Source organism: Delphinus delphis, chromosome 2 (genome assembly GCF_949987515.2).
Source record: "Delphinus delphis chromosome 2, mDelDel1.2, whole genome shotgun sequence".
Classification (NCBI taxonomy): Eukaryota; Metazoa; Chordata; class Mammalia; order Artiodactyla; family Delphinidae; genus Delphinus; species Delphinus delphis.
In genome coordinates, this window is record NC_082684.1 from 12,879,204 (window position 1) to 12,895,664 (window position 16,461).

Consider the following 16,461-nt stretch of genomic DNA (forward strand, 5'->3'; position numbering starts at 1 on the left):
TCTGACTTACCATTGGTCCAGTTGGTGACCCCAAGTGACTTGGGAGGGGAATCCTGGGCATGCTGGTCTGGAACTCTGGGGCCACAGTGGGGTAAGAGCACCTCCTCCACCCCATCCCAGAAAATCATGGCTGGAGGGTATGTCAGGCAATTATTGCTGTGTAACAAATAGTCCCCAGATGCCATAATATAAAATGACAATCATCTATTATTTCTCACCTGTCTGCTTGTCAGCTAGGGATTAGCTCCTCTAGTCTGGGCTTATCTGGGATGCTCTGTGTCCCTCATCCTCCTTGGACCAGGTGGCTGGCCCAGGCAAAATTTTCTCACAGCATTGCTAGAAGCACAAGAAGGCAAACAGAAACATCTGAGGCCTCTTCAGGCCTAGGCTCAGAACTTGAACACTATTCAATTTCATTTTATTGGTCAAAGCAAGTGACATGGCTGAACTTATAATCAAGGGGTAGGGAAATATATTCCACTCCTTGAGTGGAAGGAACTTCAAAGTCATGGCAAAGAGTATGGATACAGTGAGGGCTGAAGCCAGTACTGTAATCTACTACAGAGAAGAAGGCCTGTAACCCTGACTGTACACTTGGTGAGTGGAATCACACAGCTTATCTGCAACTGTGACAGACCACTCTGTTCTGTGGTATTGATGATGGCGATCATAACTTGATGCTATTAATCAATCAGTATTCCTCCTAACTCTTCTAATTTTAGTTCCATATCCCTCCCCAGACAACCTTCTGATTATCATTTAGCTTCCTGTATGGCTGTTTCTGCAGGGTGTAGTATTTTCACCTTTAGATACAAATGTCTGGGACCTAGAATAATTCTATTTCTTATGTTATTTTAATAGACAGGCCCTATTAATATTAATAGGCCCTATTGTCTAGTTCACCCTCTAGTGAGCCTGGCTGAGTCTTCTTCTTTAACAGAGTTTAACTTAGTAAGCTGCAGGGGAGGAGAAACAAGTTTCTGAGCTTGAAAAGCTGAAAGTCAGTTTCCATACTATGATAAATTCACACTGTGTAACCAGTGGGCAAGTAACCACCTTTTTGGGGAGCCCTCTACCGTGGTGTAATTTTTTGCCCAGATTTCCATAGTTCCTACATATAACCCCAGCACTTTGCCTTTAATAATGGAAGGAAAGAAAGGTCCAATTCACATAATCCTCCTGTTGGGCGGCCAAGCACATGCATGGTGAACCAGAGGGCTTCAATCAGGGGAGCACACCACTAGATATTATTGATATAGGAATAAGATCTCACAGAATTATGGGAGAAACTGGGAAGTAAAGGAGAAAAAAGGAGAAAAACTCATCCCGCCACAAATAGCCCCTAGTTTATTCAACTATGTGTCCTGTAGATTAATATACAGTCTCCTTGGTAAGATATTCAAGGGCCTTCAGAGCCTATCTTTGTATTCCTATCTTCCATCACTCCTTAGTACATACTCTGAGTAACACTGAACTTCCTGAGGCTCACAGGGAAACCCTTCAGAGCGCATGAAAGTGACTGACAAGGGCTGATAAAGATGATGATGATGTGATGGTGACGCCATGCTTGTTTTCATGTCAAGATGTCAGCATTTGGATCGGGTGGCCATCAGAGAGAGAGAAAAGAGCTGTGTATCCATAAGGATTTTTCGTTATCCATTTGGGACAAACTTAAAGTCTCCATGACCTTAATAGTTTCTCTGATCAATTTTCGTGTTTCATGTTTCCCATGCAATGCCTAGAGCAGAAGATGTTTTCTAGCGTTTTGTGTAATCTCTATGTCATCATTTATGGCAATGTTAATCAAGGTAAGTAAAGCTAGCTGTTGGGGAAAAAATGCCCCAGTATTAGTAGTTTACACAAAAAAGTTTGTTTTTCACTCACAACACAATCCAATCAAGATTAGTGGGTGGTGGGTGGAGTCAAGCAGAAACCAGGACGTCTTCCATCTGGTTGCATTCTTAGCTTTAGCAATGGTTAACAATGGTTTAGCGATGGTCCAAGGTGGTCAAGGGATGGGAAGAGGGAGAGAGACTCCAAGTTTTTCATTGCATAGGGCCAGGAGTGAAACTCTACTCATGCTCACATTCCACTGATGAGAACCAGTCACACAGCTTTACCTAGATACAAGGGGAAGGGACAGTGTAGTTTAGCTTTGAGGCCAGAAGAAGGAATTAAGGTTTGGTGGGCATCCATGACTCTGTTGAAATGTCACTTTCTCTCTGAGCAAGTGCTTGATATACTACAGGCACTCAAAAATTTTGTTGAACAAGTGAATAAATGAATGAATGAATGACTATGTATAGGCTTCTGCTGTTCTGTTTTTCTAAGGCAGAAAATGAGAAGGCAATCATTTGGAGGGAAGCCGAAATCCGTATGCCACACCCACTGTGTTCATGCGACCATATATATTTGTAAAATTATTTCACAAGCACTCTAGGAATTCGTATCCTTTTTTTTTTTTTTTTTTTTTTTTTTGCCGTACGCGGGCCTCTAACTGTTGTGGCCTCTCCCGTTGCGGAGCACAGGCTCCGGATGCACAGGCTCAGCGGCCATGGCTCACGGGCCCAGCCGCTCTGCGGCATGTGGGATCTTCCTGGACCGGGGCACAAACCCGTGTCCCCTGCATCGGCAGGTGGACTCTCAACCACTGCGCCACCAGGGAAGCCCGAATTCGTATTCTTTTAAAGATTTGTTTTTCGTTCATTCAACAAATATTTGAGTGCTGCTACATGTCAGGGGCTATCGTATGTGTTCAGAGAACGGGTGGAAGTCCTAATTCCTGTTTATTGGTAACTCACATGGAATGAGTTTAATAGAAAGAAGGAAAAAAGCCAATAATCGTAGTTACTGAGTAGGTGCCATGATGGAGATATGGGTGGATTATGGCAGGAATGCTGAGGAAGGGCACCTCATTCACTTTTGGCTGGGTGTTGTGGAGTTTCATCTTCCAGAAGAGGTGATACGGCAGCTGAATGAACATGGACTTGCCAGTTGATACGCATAAAATGGAGGTAAAGAGAACAGTAGTGCAAATTTGGCACCTTTGGGAATTGCAATTAATTCAGAAGGTCAAAAATGTGTGGTGGTGGGCAGTTGCACGGGAGGCTGGAGAGGTAGGGCTGGATAAGTCACTAAGCATTTACAAACTGTACTAAATGAAGGAAGAATGAAAAGGGATTTAGGACAGGGATTAAGTGATTTGTCTCCATCAAATGAAATAATACACACAGCAAAATCTAAGCAGCAGTGTTACCCACATCAACCCAAATTTCTTTTTCTCCTTAGATCTGCCTCAAATAATGACATTAAACATTAAAAACACTAATGTTTAACATTAAAAAACAAACAATAAACAAACAAAACCCCACTCAGAATGTTGCAACAACCATCATTCTATGGGAAGAGGGAACACAAGGGCACAAAGAAAGGTGTACAATATCCTCCATTCGTATCAATGTGGCTTTGCCTCTGAAAGTGGAACAGGAAGGAGGGACGTTTCGAAGAAAACAAAGGAAGTGGTTTCATTGTTTTCAAAGAACTCTGTCAGCAGAGTAGATTCTTCTAAGAAGCCTTTTTATTTTTAAATATTTATTTATTTATTTATGGGCTCCTTTTTGTCTGGATTCTTTTTTTTATATAAATTTATTTATTTATTTTTGGCTGCGTTGGGTCTCCGTTGCTGCGCGCGTACTTCCTCTAGTTGCCGCCAGCGCGGACTACTCTTCATTGCGGTGCTGGTGCCGCGGGCTTCTCATCGCGGTGGCTTCTCTTTGTTGCGGAGCACGGGCTCAACGTGCGCGCGCTTCAGTAGTTGTGGCTCACGGGCTTATTTGCTCCGCGGCATGCGGGATCTTCCCGGAGCAGGGCTTGAACCCGTGTCCCCTGCATTGGCAGGCGGATTCTTAACCACTGCTCCACCAGGGAAGTCCAAGAAGCCTTTTTAGATGGAAGAAAATTAGGAACAATTTGGGAAGCTCTTGTTTGGGGACTTCTGCATCAGTAAGGAGGTTGTTAAGGCTGTTCAGTCAGGGAACCAAGCACCCAGTCCAGTTCAATAAGGACTATTGAGCGTTCATTCACTCTGTTCATCCAGCACATCCAAGTGACACTTTTGTGCCCTACACCACGATGTCAGGTGCTGCAGGGAGTAAAAGATAGGTAAAGGTCCTTGCCCTGGAGAAATAAGACAGGAATCTAGAGGTTTCTAACCAAGGATGTGCTGTACTTAAGTGTCAAATGAGAGAGAGAGAAAGTATATGTGTGTGTGTGTGTGTGTGTGTGTGTGTGTGTGTGTGTGTGTGTGTGTGTGTGTAACAGGGAAGAGCCAAATCGGACTACATGTTGGATCTGTTTCTTTTACTTTAACCTTTGCTTTCCGCTGCTTTTGTTCACCAAAAGGATACTGTCTATACATAATGGCCTGCCTAGGAGAACCCTGCCCCTCTGCCTGAGGGAAACATCCGGACCCTGTCCACCTGTGGATGGCTACACGAAAGAAGAAATTAACACATCCCCTCCCCCAGGCTGGCCATTCCAGGGGATATTTGCAAAACTTATGGCCCTTTTACTTTACTTCCTCATCTCCTTCCCCTCTCTGTGCTTTAAAAGAAACTGGCATCCAAACCCCAGTAAGATGGTTATTTTGAGACTTTAGACTGCCATCTTCTCAGTCTGCGGGCTTTCGGAATAAAGTCGTATTCCTTGTCTCAACACCTCATCTCCGATTTATTGGCTTGTCGTGTGGCGAGCAGAGCGAGCTTGGACTCGGTAATATATATATATATATATATATATATATCTCACAGAGTCATTTGACCCTTAAATAAGTACATTATCTACATACTTTATATAATATATATTTTTAAAGCCTTGGAGTCTTAAGTCCAGAGTCAATGTTGATTCTATACTTGGGTAACCACTGTTTGTTTGAGCCTCAATATTTTCAACTGTAAAATGAGGATAATAACAACTACATCACAATTGTGAGGTTTAAATGAGATGACTCACGTGAAAGCTTTGTGTAAACAGTACAGAACTTTGCAAACATTTGTAATAGAGTGAAAAATTATTGAAGGTGAATATACTAGGACTTAAGGCAGTGTTTATCAAAGTGTGTTAGTTGAAACATTAAGGCCCCAGGATGGTAACTGGCATTTCTCAAGAAGAGAGTTGTATGGTCTCGAGGAGAGGCAAAAACTTTACCCTCTTAGGGGTTCTGACTGGAACTGAGAATTAAATTGACATAGAAAGATTAACAGCAGCAACGCATAAAGATTTTTTACATGTACATGGGAGCACCCACAAGTCAATGAAGACCAAAGAAGCAGTTAGAGCAGAACACATAATAAGTTGGACAAAGTAGTAAGTAGTGAAAATGGGACAAAACAAAGGGGCTTGGGCTAGGGCAGTTAATAGTGGAGAAGTGGCTATGAAGATACGGGTTAATTTAACAAAGTTTGTTTGTATAGATTTCCCTCATCCTTGACTCCCATCTCTGGTGATAAGACTGTTTCTTTCCTCAGGGTAGCGGGAGGACATCGTTCACTTGGGAGTTCCATCTCCTGCTTTTGGGAAGAAAAAGGAAGATCAGAGGTCCTTTTTCCATCTGATTCTTAAGTGCCTTTAGCTGAAAATAATCTTTATGCCAAAGTGGCATATTTTGGGGTGGCATATTCTGTCACTCCTCAGGTCCAGTAAATTTGAGAAATTCAGGATGATACAAAGTAAAACACAGTTCTTAGGCCTTGAATGCCTTGTCAACTCAAGGAGTAACTCTATTGTGCCTCTTTCCCCAGATTAATTTGTTCTCAGGATCTAGGCCTCCTCTCCACCCCACAACCATCCCAACCCCCACTCCAGCATCTAGGGCCTGGAGATTAACAGAACCCATTTTGGGAAAGACTACTCTCCAGGAAGAAAGTTATCACCTTCAATTTACAATCCAGCAGCCTCTCCAAAGCTTAGCCATTCATCAACAGATAACCTAGGAATTCACTCAACAGCTTTCCAAGTACAGTGTTGAGATTTCCAGCAAGGAAGGCAAAAAAGGGCCAGTCAACTCCTTGCCAGGGTGCCAGAGGGGATTCCAGCATAGAATGGGGGTGGGGCAGGTAGTGGATACCTTTGGGATTCCTTCCAACGTACCGCTGCTAGCAAAGCAATAGGAAATGTAAAGTCACAGAAGTGAAGAGTTGCGAGCTGATTCTCAAAGACTTTATAATTAGGATGTAAACCCTAAAGACCAGTAACACAACTAAGAAAAGTTTCTCTGCTTCCAAGAAGTTTCTCTGCGTGCAGAAATATCTTCTGGCAAAAGAAACTGCTCCTTCCTTCCCTATTCAAGGAGGTTCATCAGGTCACTTGCTTTCCCACTATACCCCTATCTTTTATCTCCCGTCTAATCCCGTATGATTGCTCAACACACTCCAAACTCTGCCTGGCTTCATTTTATTCCTTTCCAGAGGGAGCACCCGAGAATTGCGGCTGGGAGAGACGAGAAGCCGAGGGCGCAGGCGCCTGACGCTCAGGTACACTGACGGGCGGCCCTTCCCCCTCCCGCCCCTCGGCTTGCGCCTCCCGACGGGCGGGGCGGACCTGGGGAGGGCGGGGCAGATCTGGCGGAGCGGACCTGGGGGGGCGGGGGGGAAACCTGGGGAGGGGGCGGGGCCTCGGGGCGCGGCCGCGCGAGGTGACCGGATCGCGGTTCCCGCGGGCGGCAACGCCAGAACGCTCACTGCCTCGAGCAGGTAACTGGCCGCCTCAGCGCTGTGTGAGGCGGCGGCTCCCCGAGAGCGGCGCGTGGAGACCCCGGGGACACGGCGCGGGAGAGAGCCGGGGGTGGGGGGGGCTCAGGTATAGGGTCGCGGATGCTTCCCCGGGCGAGCAGCGTGGCGCGGGCCTCGAGCGGCCGCTTGCCTGCCCTCCCGGTGGGACTCGTGGACGGCCGTAGCCTCGTCGCCCCCAGCCTCGCGGGGCCGAGTCTCCTTAGCGACGCCTGCTCTCCGGAGGCCTGAGGGAGGTTTGGGGCCCCTCGACAGCCGCGATATCCGAGGCCGGCAGGACAGGGACTCGCTCTGTGGGAGCACGGTGGGCTGTAGGTCCGCTGGGTTCACCGGTCCGCTCGTTGGGACCCGCGGGCCGGGCGGAGGGGAGACCCCAGCCCCGGCGGGGCCGGCCGCGCGTCGTGCTCCCCGCCGTGAGCGCGCGCTTGCGACCGCCGGACCCAGGTGGGCTCTGGCCTCTGGGTTAAGAGGAAAGCGAACGCATTTCCTTTGCTTGGAGAGTCTGATGAGAACCGGTTAGCGGATGGTTTTTATCTGTGAAGTTTCTGAAACTTTTTGAAGCGACTAAGGGGTGGTAAACATCACTTTGTTTTGGTTTTTGCAAAACATGAATTCATCTACCCAGCTAGGTTTTTAGATTTGGTTTATATCTATCTCCTCCAATTTCTTTTTACTTCTTCTTTCTTTACTATGGTTTTCTTTAAATCAAGGAAGTACTGTGCATGAATCGTGGGTATGTCGCACACAGGTGGACGTGCAGGTATAGGCAAGATAGATGCCAAGCCAAAAACATTGATTCCTTTAGAGTGCTTAAAATACAGCATGTAAAAGGATTGCTTTCGTATTTAAAATATACTGATTCTCACTCCAGGTAGGCAGTTATTAGAGGTGTTTCCCCTGATTGATATAAATAGCCTGGAAATGTTAATAGCACCACCGCCTACTTACCAATTTAATATTTCGATATGGAACTTTATCATGGCTAAAAATTGCTCTTTCTGGAAGGAGAGATTTATATTGCTTGCCTTTGAGAGCTGGGATTCGAGGAGATTTGGGTTTTTATCATACATTTTGTATTTTATAGTTTTTGCTAATGACTTTGAGTGTCTTCATAACTGGAGGAAAAAGCCTTCATAAAAATTTGCTTTTTTTTTTAACCCTTGAAGAAGGAACAATTTTAAGTTCCTCTTGTATTTTATTGGCTCCACTTGAGTTATAATTGTGTATTCACAAATAAAAACTAACAAATTGAGGGGCTAATTCAGGTTGAGAAAGAATGAGTTTGTGATTCTTGTAGGGCCTCTGGCTGAGCTGCCTGTTGGCAGTTAGATATGTTGATAGCGGGATTTTCTGAAGTCAGGATCAGAGTTGTGAATGTTGGAACCACCCATGGATTTGTGATAGTTCATCTTGTGAGAGTGGAAGAAAACTTCCCAGTAAGTAGAGTAAGAAGAGAGGAACACCAAGGATGGAAAACACCAGGACTTAAGGGACGGGTAGAGATAGCCAAGGAGACCAAGGCGGAACAAACATTCAGGAAAGAAGGAAGCAAACTAACAGACAGTGGTGTCCTAGAAACCGGGAGACGGAAGAGTTTTCATAAGGATAGAAATCTATTTTAGGGTCAAATGAGTCACAGGAATAAGGAAGATTGGGGCTGATAAAGTGCCTATTGGTTTTGGTAGTTAGGAGTATGTCATTGAATTCAACAAACATAATTTAAGTAAAATGATAAGGATGGAAGCCAAATTTGAAGGACTTTGAGGAGTAAATAGAGGATGAAGAAATAAAGATAGTGTAGAATCCTTATTTTGAGACACAAAGATTTGAAGGAGGAGTGATAGGGTGGTAGAGTGATAGGGGAGTTTATAGTCAGATTGGAAAGAATATAAGGCCAATAGAATACTTTTATGTTAAAGTGCATCACCCAGCATGGGAAGCTGACAGCAAGTTGCTGCACATATTGACTAGAACTATAAGTGTTTAATCTCCCCAATTCAAATTATGAACACTATTTTAGTGGTATTTTGGTCCTTTGGGTTCAGGTGATTTTATCAGTGTCAAAGTCACATGTTAACAAACTGTTGGATTGTATTTCTCCTGAGTTCCAGTACTTAGATACTTCCAGCTTACTTTTGTCATGTGATTTTTCTAGTGTGTATCTCAATGACTCTTCTAAAAATCTTATGTAGGTATCACACATTTTGGCTAAATCAGAATTCATGAGGCATACATCAGTTAGGGCCTTTGCTTCAGTTATTATTATGCATTTAAAAGAAAATGCTCTTAGATGAAAATTTCTTTATGAGTTTCACTCCAGTCTTCATTGAGAGCTTAATTTTTGTTGTTGTTCAGGCAGTAGTTTTATGTGTGTGTTCCTTAGGATATGAAAAGAATGGCTAAAAATGGAAAAGCAAACAATCAAGTGTTGATAAGGATGTGGAACAACTGGAACTCTTGTACTCTGCTGGTAAAAGTGTAAATTGGTGGCAGTATGTACTAAAGTGAAACATATGAATAAAGTATGCCCAGACTATACCTGAAAAAATTCTAGAAACTGCAAACTAAAGTAACAGAAGACAGATAAGTGGTTACCTGAGGCGGGGGGAGTGGCAAGGGAAAGAAAAGGGGGATGGATTCAAAGGGGGTATGACGAAACTTTTAGGGATGGTGGATGTATTCATTGGCATATTAGTTTTCTTGATTGTGAAGATGCTTTCACCACTGTATACATATGTCTGACTCATGTAATTGTACATTTTAAATATGAGCAATTCACTGTAAGTCAGTACCTCAATAAAGCTGTAAAAAAAAAAAGTAAATAAAAATAGAGAGTAAAATGTGAATTCCCTGGTGGTCCAGTGGTTAGGACTCCATGCTTCCACTACAAGGGGCATGGGTTCGATCTCTGGTCTGGGAACTAAGATGCTGCACGGCTGAGGCCAAAACCAAAACCAAACTAAAACAAAATACAGAGTAGAAGAAGACATACCATTTAAGTATATTTATTTCTTTTAAATATTATAGTTATCTCAGGATGATGGGGTTATTGATAATTTTAATTTTCTTCATATAGTTTTTATATATTTTTCATATTTTCTACCACGACATGTATTTGCTTAATTTTTAATTTTTTTAAATTTATTTTTTTAACTTTTTATTTTATATTAGAGTATAGTTGATTAACAATATTGTGATAGTTTCAGAGTGATTCAGTTATACATGTATCTATTCTTATTCAAATTCTTTTCCCATTTAGGTTGTTACTGTGTTTGCTTAAGTTTTAAGTGAAAAATTCATATTTGCAGAATAGTACTTTTGACACATCTACAGATTTAGAGAATACAAATAAAATAAATGCCCGGTACCTATATCATGCGTTAGAAATAATACATAATATTTTTGAAGCCCTAATTATATCTTTCTCCCTGATTCTGTCTTTCTCTTTCCATGTTCCTTGATTTTCTGTAGAGTTTTACTACATACATAGGTATTCATAAGTAATGTAGTGTTTAGTTTTGTTTATTCCATGGCTTTTTGGGTGCACAAATTATATTTATGAGATTCATCTGTGTTGCTGTGTTATAGTTCATTTGCTTTTTTTGCTATTCTGTTATACGAATTTACAGCTGTTTATCCATCCTCCTGTTAATGGACATTTAGGGTGTTTTCAGTCTTCTTTTTTTAAATTTAATTTTACTTTTTGCTATTGAAAGCTGTTTTGTTATTACTGTCCAATATGTGTTTCTCTGTGTCCATTTGCAAGAATTTCCTATGTTTTTTGCCTAGGAGTAGAGTTGTGGATCTTCAGTTTTGCTAGATAACGCTGAATTGCTTTGTAAAGTGGTTGTACCAGTTTATACTCTCACAAGCAGCGTATTAAGTGTTCACTTTGTTCCCTTTCTCAACAACATTTGAGACATTTGTACATTTGTAATTATCTGAATTTTTTCTTTTCAACAATCTGGTAGATGAGAAATGGTAGGGTTTAATTTACATTTCTTTAATTACTGATGATGTTGAACCTTTCATAGTTCCTATTCAGTGGGATGGCTGTTTATGTTTTTTGCCCGTTCTTAATTTTTTTGTCTTTTTGAAATTGATTTCTAGAATATATATATATAATTTAATTTATTTATTTCTGGTTGCTAATCCCTTGTCAATTATGCATGTGACAAATATCTTTTTCCCAGTAAGTAGCTTGTCGTTCACTTTCTTTACGGTGGTTTTTGATAGACCCATTCTGTAGTTTAATGTAGTTGAATATGTCAGCCTTTTCCTTATGGTTTGTTCTTTTGATATCTAGTTTAACAAATCTTTCCCTTCCCTGAGGTCATAAAGATACAGTCTGATATTTTCTTCTAAAAGCTTTAAAATGTTGCCTTTCATATTTGTGTCCTTAGTCCATGTGAAATTGATTTTTGTGTGGTGTGAAGTGGGGATCCAGTTTCATTTTTTTTTCCATATAGGTTGTCAGTTTTTCTCAGCATAGTTTATTGAATATTCTGTTTTTCCTCTCAGTAATCTCTAAGTATCATATGTCAAGTTTTCATACATATGTTCATATGTTTCTGGGCTGTTCTTTCTTTGGTCTCTTTGTGTATCCTTGCTGCAATCTTACTTTTACTTTAGTTGTAAAAGAGCCTCCATACCTAAGAGGCAGGTCACCCACCCATGCTTCTTTTAAAACTCAAAGTTTAATTTTTTTCTAAAGTAAACTTTTCATCTTAGTATACAGGAGTATGTTATCTAAGTCTTAAATATCTACTGTATTCATCCGAGGTCACAAGTACTTCTAAAGCTACTTTATTGTGGATTATATTAGGCTGTCTTTAGTTTTTGCAAATCCTGTCCTAACTCACTAGAGTTAACTTCAACTTGAAAAGTAAATATTGGATTTGTACGTTTGGAATATAGTTAAGACATTTGGAAAAACCTTCACACTGAATATAGCTGTATTTAGAAAAAGAATAGCTGTATTTAAAAAATTTTTTAAGGTACTTAGGATTTAATATGTCAAAATCTAAGAGAAAGATGAAAATCTGAGAGACTGTAGGAGCCCTTAAGTCTTATTTGCTTTGAGGGTATTTGCTAAACTGAGGGAACTTGATTGGATTTGAATAAGAATTTGGTAGATTTGTAGGACCGGAGGTATAATTAGAAGTCAGCCCAGGGCTCATTCAAGGTTAGCTAACAAGAGACTTTCTGCCCATAATTCTGGGATCCCAAAGGTCTTCGATGTCATGGAAAGGATGAAAACTCAACCTCCTTCAAGGATCTGCAAGGAAAATTGTCTTGAGGCCAAGTAAAGCAGAAGGGAAAAAAAACCTGTCCTTGGGCAGTCGTAACTACCAGATCATGAGGGAAGTACACATCACCTTGGTGGTCTAAAAAAATTTCAAGATGTGAATTTTAAAAAATCTTTTTTTCTTTAGATATAATTCATATGCCATAAAATTCACCCTTGAGAGTATAATTCAGTGTGTTTTCATATGTTCACAAAGTTGTACAACCATCAGCACTATCTAATTCCAGAACATTTTTATTACCCCCAGAAAAAAACCTTATACCCATTAACAGTCATTCCCCATTTCCCCTTTTTCCCTCAACCCCTGGCAAACTCTAATCTACTTTTGTCTGTATGATTTGCTTATTTTGGGCATTTCATATGAATGAAATCATACAATATGTCTTTTGTGTCTTATTTCACTTGGCATAATGTTTTCAAGGATTATTCATGTTTACCATGAATCAGTACTTCATTCTTTTTAATGGCTGAATAATATTCCATTGTATGGTTAATACCATGTTTTGCTTTCCCATTCCTTAGTTGATGGTTATATCCACTTTTTGGCTATTACGAATAATGCTGCTCTGAACATTTGCATACAAGTTTTTTTTTTTTTGCATACAAGTTTTTGTATGGAAATGTATTCTCCATTTTCATAGAAAATATATTTTCATTCTCCATTTACCTAAAATGGAATCGCTGGGTCATATGGTAATTCTGTGTTTGTTTTGAGGAACTGCCAGACTGTTTTCCAAAGCAGCTACACCAGTTTCCATTCCTACCAGCAATGTATGAGGGTTCTAGTTTCTCCATCCTCATCAACATTTATTTTTGTCTGTCTTTTTGATTATAGCTATCCTACTGTGTGTGGAGTGGTATCTCATTGAGGTTTTGATTTGTATTTCCCTAATAACTGATGCTGTTGAGCACTTTTTCGTCTTTATTGGCCAATTGTCTATTTTTTTGGGGGGGGCGAATGTTCGCATCCTTTGCTCATTTTTAAATTGGGTTATATGTCAAGGCATGAATTTAAAATGATAGTAAACAAATGCAAATATTCTCTGTAGTAGTACGCTTTCATCTTTGGCTTAAAAAAAGTCCTACCAGTAAAGTTTTGAGGTCAATGGATAATTTGTCAAAGATAACCTAGTGCACGTGGAAATAAGACAACCTGAACAAGAATCAGCAGAAACAATAGACATTTAGAAGAAAACTTGCAAAGGCTTATGTATTGTAATTACTAGTTATTATTAAAATAACCATGATGGGCTCTATTTAAGTAAGTAAAAGGCACGTTTGAAAATATATGCAGGGAGCAGGAGTCTGAAAAGTGACAGAGGTACAAAGCTGGTTGAAAAGAGGAACTGAATGTAATTTCTATTAATGAAAAATGCAGTAATAAAAACTCAAAACTCATTTGTTAAGTTTAACCACAGATAAGGCAGTTAGGCAAACCCCAAGAGAGAATGAATTAACTGGAATATAGATCAGAATAAATCATTCAGCATACAGCTCAAAGATACAGAAATGGAAAATATAAAAGAGATTAAGATACATGAAAATTAGAATGATCAGAATGAGAAGTTATAGTGAGAAAGTCTAGTAAGTGGAGTTCCTGAAAGAAAAGAAATAGAGAATGGGCAAAAGCAATATTTAAAGAGATAATGAATGAGAATTTTTTAATACTGGAAAATCTACCAGTACAGGTGGAAAGACACTAATCATAGATTGGTTATTCAGGTATACCATAATTTGTTTATTCACCTGTTGATGGACATTTGATAGTTTCTGGTTTTTGGCTTTTGCAAATAGAGTTGCTATGAACACTAATGCACCAGTCTTTGAATGGACATAAGATTTCTTTTTTCTTGAGTAAATACCTAGGAATGAAATGTCTGGATCATAGGGTAGGTGTATGTTTAACTTAAACTACCAAACTATTTTATATTCCCACCAGTTGAATATGAGAGTTCTACTTGTTCTACATGTTTGTAAACACTTGGAATGGTCAGCCTTTGCAATTTCATCATTTCTCATAAGTGTGTAGTATTATCTCATTGTAGTTTTAATTTGCATTTCCTTAATGAATAATGGTTTTGAATATGTTTTTATGTACTTTTTATGTACTTTTTTTGCCACTTGGAGAAGTGTCTGTTCAAATCCTTTTTAAATTGTGTTATTTTCTTTTTATTATTGAGTTGTAATAGTTTGTTTATATTCTGGATATAAGCCCCTTATTGGATGTATGATTTGCACATATTTTCTCCCATACTCTAAGTTGTCTTTCACTTTTTTTTTTTAATTTTAAAAATAAATTTTAATTTATTTTTTGGCTGCGTTGGGTCTTGGTTGCTGCACACGGGCTTTCTCTAGTTTCGGCGACAGGGGCCTACTGTTTGTTGCGGTGCGCGGGCTTAGTTGCTCCACGGCATGTGGGATCTTCCCAGACCGGGGCTCGAATCTGTGTCCCTTGCATTGGCAGGCAGATTCTTAACCACTGCGCTACCAGGGAAGCCCGATGGTGTCTTTTGAAGCACAACATTTTTACTTTTGATTAAGTCTAATATATCAACTTTTTCTTTTTTTTTTAATAAATTTTTTTATTTTATTTATTTATTTTTGGCTGTGTTGGGTCTTCATTGCTGTGCACGGGCTTTCTCTAGTTGTAGCGAGCGGAGGATCCTCTTCGTTGTGCACGGGCTTCTTGCGGTGGCTTCTCTTGTTGCGGAGCATGGGCTCTAGGTGCACGGGCTTCAGTAGTTGCAGCATGTGGGCTCAGTAGTTGTGGCTTGTGGGCTTAGTTAGTTGCTCCGCAGCATGTGGGATCTTCCCGGACCAGGGCTCAAACCTATGTCCCCTGCATTGGCAGGCGGATTCTCAACCACTGCACCACCAGGGAAGCCCTCAAATTTTTCTGTCATTGCTTGTGCTTTTGGTGTCTTATCTAAGAAATCATTGCCAAGTTCAAGAAGAATTACTCCTATGTTTTCTTCTAGCAATTTTGTAGTTTTAGCTCTTACATATAGATTTGGATCAATTTTTACTTAGTTTTTGTGTGGAGTGTGAGATAGTTGTTCAAATTCTTTTTTTTTTTTTTTGCATGTGGATATCAGTTGTCCCAGCACCCCTTGTTTGAAAAGACTATTCTTTTCCCTTTAAAGTTTTTTGGCACCTTTGTAAAAATCAACTGACCATACATGTAAGGATTTATTTCTGGGTTCTCAGTTTTATTGCATTGCATATGTCTGTCCTTATGCTGATACCAGTCTTGATTACTGTAGCTTTATAGTAAATTTTCAGGTCAGGAAGTATGACTTGCAACTTTGTTCTTCTTTTTCAAGATTGTTTTGGCTATTCTGTGTCTTTTGCATTTCCATGAGTTTTAGGATTACCTTTTCAGTTTCTGTAAAGGAGCTGGAAGGGATTTTTATATGGATTGTGTTGAATCTGTAGACCAGTTTGGGGAGTATTGACATCTTAACAATATTTTGTCTTACAATCCATGATCATGGAACATCTTTTCATTTATTGATGTTTCCTTTTTTTTTTTTGAAGACTTTATTTTATTTTTTTAAATTTTCTTTATTTTTTTGGCTCTGTTGGATCTTAGTTGCAGCACGTGGGATCTTCATTGAGGCATGCAGGATCTTTCTCATTGCAGTGTGGGCTTCTTGTTGAAGTGCGCGGGCTTCTCTCTAGTTGTTGTGTGTGGGTTTTCTTTCTCTAGTTGTGGCGTGTGGGCTCCAGGGCACGTGGGCTCTGTAGTTGTGGCGCGTGGGTTCAGAGTGCGTGGGCTCTGTAGTTTGCAGCACATGGGTTCTCTAGTTGAGGTGTGTGAGTTCAGTAGTTGTGGTGTGTGGGCCCTGTGGCATGTGGGATCGAACCCACATCACCTGCATTTGACTGGGGATCGAACTTGCATCTCCTGCATTGGAAGGTGGATTCTTTACCACTGGACCACCGGGGAAGTCCCTATTGATGTCTTCTTTAATATCTTTTAGTAATGTTTTGTAGTTTTCAGTGTACAAGTCTTGCATTTCTTTTGTTAAAGTATTCCTAGGTATGTTAGGGGTTTTTTTTGTTTTTGTTTTGGGTTTTTTTGCCTGTTATTATGAATGGAATGGATTTCTTAATTTCATTTTTAGACTGTTCATTGTTAGTGTATAGAAACATAACTATTGATCTTATATCCTGCTACTGTACTCAACTTGTGTATTACTTCTAGTAGGTTTTTAGTGTATTCCTTTGACTCTCTTTATTTACAAGACCATGTTGATCTGTAAATAGAGTTTTACACTTCATTTCCAATATGAATGCCTTTTATATCTTTCTAGCCTAGTTGCCCTGGCTAGAATATCTATTACAGTGTTGAACAGAAGTGGTGAG

General features: G+C 40.2%; 1 protein-coding gene across 2 annotated transcripts in view; it reads left to right on the top strand.

Annotated features, from left to right (window-relative positions):
• Window positions 1-6,718: 6,718 nt before the first annotated feature.
• Window positions 6,719-16,461, top strand: part of TC2N (tandem C2 domains, nuclear) — a 46,479-nt gene continuing 36,736 nt past the window's right edge. For both annotated transcript variants that reach the window (XM_060004034.1, XM_060004036.1), the window contains exon 1: window positions 6,719-6,749. The gene's annotated coding sequence lies outside the window, so the exon portion shown is untranslated. The remainder of the gene's footprint in view (window positions 6,750-16,461) is intronic.